The sequence below is a fragment of the Cervus elaphus genome, chromosome 20, assembly GCF_910594005.1.
Source record: "Cervus elaphus chromosome 20, mCerEla1.1, whole genome shotgun sequence".
Classification (NCBI taxonomy): Eukaryota; Metazoa; Chordata; class Mammalia; order Artiodactyla; family Cervidae; genus Cervus; species Cervus elaphus.
Window position 1 is genome coordinate 54,075,438 of NC_057834.1, and position 6,344 is coordinate 54,081,781.

Below are 6,344 nucleotides of genomic sequence, written 5' to 3' on the forward strand. Positions count from 1 at the left end.
TGCTCTGAAGCTAACAAAGATGTAAGAAAACAGCAAGATTCAGTAGAGCTACCACATCCAGTTGTGCAGGGTGTTCACTGCAAAAAAGCACCCACTGAAGGGGAAGTTGGGGGCTGAAATCCAGTCCATCTCACCCAAGCCATGCAGCCCAGCTCAGGCTACACCTGCCCAGAGATGGCTTCTTTCTCTATTGTGCACAGTCTTCCACGTGCCAATGAGAATTAAAAGTAGAGTGAAAGATGAAATAGAGAAATAAGGCTGAAGACAAAGGACAGCCAGGAAAGCTATGAAAGCCCCCAGAGGCAGACATCTGTTCAAATCCTTGCCCAAGTGTGTCCCTTAGGAAAAAGAGAACCATAAACATGTCCAAGATACATCCAGGGGTTCAAACGAAGAGAAAGGGTAACCACTGCTGCTCCACAGGGAAAGACAAGAAGGATTTTGAAGAACATGTGTCACACTGCCTTGCACTCTGGCTGTTTCACTGGCCTCATTTCTAGACACATCAGAGTCTAATCAGGCGAGGCAAATGCTTATGAAGGGAAAGGCAGCAGCCTCTTCTCCCACATTGAAGAATCAGCATCACTAGTTCTCAAGAATATACTTACCTGGGAAATGCTTGTGCGTGGGCTCTGGCCCCACTGTACCAGCTACCAACCGGGTAACCTGGGACTAGAGTTGTTTTCTTGGATACTTCCATTTGCACAATTCTGATATGAATTCTATGGGTAGAGAGAATGGGGAATGGATTCTGTAAAGGCTACAAGACTCTCAAATCTGAAAAATAAAGATCAGTGGTGATCCCTGGCCCTCCCATGCCTGATCCTACTTATTGGCTTTGCTACCCTTAGCAAAACAATTTAAAAGGGCTTTGGCTTTAGCATCTGAGAGTCAACACTGCAACATGCTTCTCACTCTGCCTCACCCACGTTTTACTGACACAGATAATGCAGAGCTACTAGGGAATTTAACTCACCAGTAGGACCGAGAAACAACTATAACCTCTGCTTACTGGCCCAAGGGTCTCAGATGAAGAATTTATACACATTTTGCTTTGCTTAGTATGTGTAATGAGTGGGGAAAACTATTACAATATACCAAATGATGGTTTACCTCAGGTCCACATTTTATAAGACCCATTCACACGAGATTATGTTAACAAATGTAATCAACAAAATGACAAAATATAACATGAAGTCAGCAAGTGTTTCAGGAAGATGATACAGCCACTCGCCTGCCACCCCACCGGGGGATGTGTCTGGCTTTGTGGGTGGGAGCTGGGGGTTAGGGGGGTCACACAGGGCCCACCGTCCTGGAGCCTGTCCAGGATCTCTGCCTTGTATCTTCCGGGGGCCTGCAGACCACCCAGCAGCGCCCACCTGTGTGTTGGCCACCTGCCAGCCCTCAAGACTCCAGGGCCACCTCTAGCTTCAGAATAGCCCTTTCATTTCTTTCAGGTACTCTAGCAACATCTCTGAGTTTGTTAACTTACAAAATGAGAATAACACTCTCTACCCCATACGACAATTCTTTTGAGGTTTGGTTTTTTTTTTTTTTTTTGGAGGTAACATGCCAAGCACTTAAAGTACCTGGCACATTAGCAGATCCTCAACAAATTATAATCATCATCGATCTTCAGAGAAATAAAGGGATAGAATGTAGGGGTACTAGTCTAGCTCCTCTCCCTGGTCTTCCTTCTCTGGGTTAACTAGCGTCTCAGAAGCTAAAACAGAAAGTAGACCTCTTCAAAAAAAAAAAAACCTTTTTATTTTCTATTGGGGTATAGCTGATTAACAATGTTCTGATAATTTCAGGTGAACGCAAAGGGACTGAGCCATACACGTATGTTCATCCATTCCAGAAAGTGGGCCTCTTTTTGCATGCCATGCACTTTGCCTGGGTTTAGGCCTGTGTGCTGAACACTTGCAATGAAGACTGCTTTGTATTCACATCACTGTGGGACTAGAGGCTGAACACGGTCTGGAGAAAGGTGCCCAGCTCTTGACCTGAATAAGCTGGAGAGTCTCCTGGAATAGTATATCTTCATCAATAATAAAAGGCTCTTTATACATAGAGGGCATAAGACACATAGCCATTTTTTTTTTTAATCTGCTTCAAAGGACAAGAGGCAACCTTTAAGAAGGTGTAACTTGACAGCAACAAAAACAAAAAGAAAGAATCACCATCAGGCTCCTGTCCAAACCCTCACACCGTCACACAGCGGGGAGAGAAACCCAAGCTGTCAGGCTTACGTGTTAGAGGAGAGACGATTCAAGTACTTTGTGCAGAAGGAAACACAGGTTACTGCAAATCAAATGTTCAGGGGGTGACGCCTGAAAATTGAGTCAGAAAGCCTTCAGTAAGGCCTTGGAGTCAGAATGGGCTCGCATTTTGCAAGCCTAAACAAAAGCCCCCGCCCCAAACCAAACTCAAATGTAAACTGTTATCATCACATGTGAGACAATCCCTGAGTGATTTTGGCCCCCATACTCTGCCCGTAATTAGTTTTATAATAATCAGGGCTCCAGTCAGGGGGAAACATGATAGGCTGAGCGTGAGAAAATCGGACTACTTCCATGGAGGCTTGGTTCAAGCCTTGGTACAACCCTGTTACAACAGTCGGCATTTTCTTTCCATGGCAAGTAGCAGAAACCCACTTCAAAGGAAGATAAGCAGAATAGGAGATTTACTGGCTTCTGGGAAGAGGTGGATTCAGGGGCTCAAACTTTGCTTCAAGGTTCTCTTTACCTTTACATCTCTCAGCTGTGTTTCTCTTTGCTCATTGGCTTTATTTCCTCCAGATGGTATTTCCTCCAGGGGTATTTGCTATATCCCTCAACACTGGTGGAGATGGCTGAACGGGAGCTTCAGAACAAGGCTTATTATCCAAAAGGAGGGCAGAGCCTCTCTCCTCTGGCTTCCGTAAGTGACTAAAACAGATGCTGATTGGCTGTTTCAATCATGTGCCCAACCCTGTGCCAATCATTGGTGTCAAGGGTGAGAGGTCTATTTTCATTGGCCAGATTGAGGACAGGTACCTCTCTGTGTTGGGGGAGATGAGGGCAGCAGCACCTGAACCACATGTAATGGAGAAGAGTGGCTTTATTTCTAGGAGAAGTAGGAGGGTAAGCTGGGCAGGCAAAAACAACACAAGTCCTCGACTTCTGGTCAATAGGAGAGAACCATTTGGGGGCCAAGGTGCAAATTGATGTAGTTAGAGCCTCTATCCGCTAGACTAAATTCTAGATATTTGGAAGGAGGGCAAGTCAATTGGCCTTAAATTGGTATCAGGTTTCCATGAAGAGTACTGAGCCCTCTCGTCTCCATACCACGTTGGAAACCCCGGGACCCAAGTGACTGTAAAATTGGTGGGACCAGCTCCTGTGCCACTCAGGGACAGCTTGCAGGTAAGCCAGACTTGTCTCTTACTGACCTCCCTAAAAGGCCAAAATAACCTAACAGCCCAGGTGGCCGGACTTCCTGATGGGACCCTCCTCTGCTCTGCTTTACCTTCAGCTTGTAGTGTCCACAGAAGTGCATTCCCAGCTCCTGACACGGCGACCGGTCTCCTGTCCTCCTCGTGGGGCAAGCAGTGTGTTTGCTAAGTAAGCCAAACTCTCCTTCCACTCCTCAGTCAGCCCCAGGCACCAAGGAGGCACTTGATAAATGTTTGCTGAGGCCTTTTCCCAGCAGATGAAAGTAAATACTTTTGAAAAATGACCTGGGCTCCCTATTTGTGGTTTATCCATCAGCAGATGAGAGCTCCTTATAAGACCTCAATGGGCTGTTCTTGAAGACACCCATACAAGTAAAAAGAGACAAACACCCACAGCCCACACAAACCTGTTTCCCCGTGAGTTAGAAGCTATTAAGTACTAATAACTCCTTTCCTACAAAAAAGCATCCTGAACCCAAAGGGAAGACGGCTTGTTTATTTGCTGCACAAGACTGGGAGCAGCAGAGCCTCAGAAGGTTTTGGCCCTGCAGCGAGAAAAGCTCACTCAGAGTTTTGGCAGTTGCCTCTGACTGCCTCTTGCCTTGATGCCATAATGGAAAACGACCAGCAAGGCTATTTTCCACTGTGTTCTGAAGGCCCATCATGGGCAGTCCTGGGTAGGTCCAGAAAAATGTTTATATAGTACTATTACAGGCTGAATCTGCCTAAAATTGATATGTTGATGTCCTTACCCCCCATGCCTCAGAATATGACTATATTTGGAGACAGGGTCTTTAAAGAGGTAATTAAGTTAAACTAAGGTAATTAGAGTGGGCCTAAATCCAATATGACTGCTGTCCTTATAAGAAGAAGAGGAGATTAGGACAGAGACAACACAAGAGGAAAGACAAGATGAAGATACAGAGAGAGATGGCCATCTCTATAAACCAAGGAGAAAGACCTCAGAAAGAAATGACTGCTTCATCTGACACCTAATCTCAGACTTGACTCCAGAGTTGTGAGAAATTACATTTCTGTTGTTTGAACCACCCAGTCCATGGTATCTTGTTATGGCAGCCCTAGCAAACTAATACATATGCTTTACAATTTATAAAGCTGCTTTCTCATACCTGAGCTCACTTCATTTTCACAACAATCCAACTGAGTGGAGAGTATTATCCTCATTTTATTGATGAAACACTGAGCCTAAGAAGCTATTAGCCTAAAGTCATACTGCTCAAGAGTAACAGAGCCTTGGCTTGAATCCAGAGTTTCTGATTCCAGACCCCATGTTCTTCCCAATAGACTTGCTTTGTTCTCAGAGTGCCTGGTGCCATTGTTGTCATTTGTTTTTCTGCCCATCAGCCATTTAGACAGGTTACAATTGGCCTCTTAACCTGGAGAGTGGCTGAGCAAGTCACTCCAGCTTACACAATAAGTTGGTGGCAGGAATGGTATTAAAGCAGCTCCTGAAATTCTGGGTCATCGTTAAGTGATGATTTCTTATTTCTCCTGTTCACTCAGCCAAACCCAAAGAGTCAGGAGCTTTGGGGTGGGTGGTTTTGTTCCCAGACCCAAACAGTAACTGGCCCTGCCTCTAATTCCTACTTCAGGTGAGCCTGCTGAAGGCAATCCTGGAATTCAGATGCTCAGCACCTGAGCTCCCGACCCCTTACCCTGTTGTTACCAGGCCTCAGTGCAAGGGCGGGATTGGTTTGGTCCTTAAGGACCTGCTTTCATCATTTACCACCTACTGGGAGGAGAATTGAAGAGGGTTCATCTGGAGTTTGCTTTCAACTTAAAATAGTCATGTCTTTTCCTGAGAACATTGATTGAAAAGTTGATACCAAAGTAAGCAAAGGAGTCAGACTAGCAAATTCCAGTGGTCTGAGTTCTTTTTCCTTTTTGGGGGTGGGGCAGAAGTACACGATAGGTGCAAAGAGCAAGAATTGATATCAGAATACATAAAAGAAAGAGAAAATGATACCCATAACCCTATCACCTCAATTTTTTCTTTTGGTGTTTCTTTGTCCAGAAACACATGTAATTTCTACAGTTATGCAAAGATGAGGTTTTATATTTTCATTTAACATCATAATAGAAGCATTTTCTCACATCACCACATAACCGTCACAATTATATTTTTAATGGTGCATAATATCACTTGAAGTGATGGAACCCTCATTTGTACAATCCTTCTTTCCTTAGTCATTAGGTTGTTTCCAATTTTTCACTTCAAATGATCCATTCTTTTGCAGACTACAGAAAAGCGGTTGATTCTTGATTTAACTGGGGGTTTTCTGGTATCAAACAGTGGTTCCATTTACAGGTGGGTACCCAGGAGTCGCCCTGTGAGGCTGTGGTGACTGATGGAGTGGTCAGCACAGAGGGAAGGCTGGGTGGGGAGGAAAGGCTGGGAGCCAGGGAGCTAGAGTCAGGCATGATCATGCATTTTCCCACTTAGACTTTCCTGTCTCTCAGGGACCCCTGGCAGCTACTCAGCTAGCACTGAGGTAGGAGCAGCCTGTGAACACAGGGGATAAATGACAGAGGGTCCCATTTTGGCTGCCATAAAAAACAAAACCAACAAGCTACCTGAGAAGGTTCTGTGCCTTCAGCTCTTCCCAGGCTGCAGAGCATTGGGTCTCCTGATAATAAATACTCAGGCTACTTGATGGACCTAACCACTAATCCCAGGAGGCTGAGCAGAAGAGATATGGTGGATTCTGCTCATTTCATCAAGTTGCATTCTGTCTTACCTGATCCTGGCATATTTTCTGCTTTCCTGCAACTTCTGCCTGAAGGGACAGAAGTCCCAACCCAAACGCAGCCTGGGCACAACCCCCCTTGGTCCTGCCCCAGCCAGAAATCCCTTCTGGCTCTCCACACTTCTCCTCCCAGAGCTTCT

General features: G+C 45.3%; 1 long non-coding RNA gene across 1 annotated transcript; it reads right to left on the reverse strand.

The window, feature by feature from the left end:
* Nucleotides 1-612: 612 nt before the first annotated feature.
* On the reverse strand, nucleotides 613-2,835 carry LOC122677862. The gene is made up of 3 exons (XR_006335940.1): nucleotides 2,749-2,835; nucleotides 2,253-2,333; nucleotides 613-722 (listed from the first exon to the last, which is right to left on the reverse strand). It is a non-coding gene; the product is annotated as an uncharacterized LOC122677862 (long non-coding RNA).
* Between the last annotated feature and the right edge of the window lie 3,509 nt (nucleotides 2,836-6,344).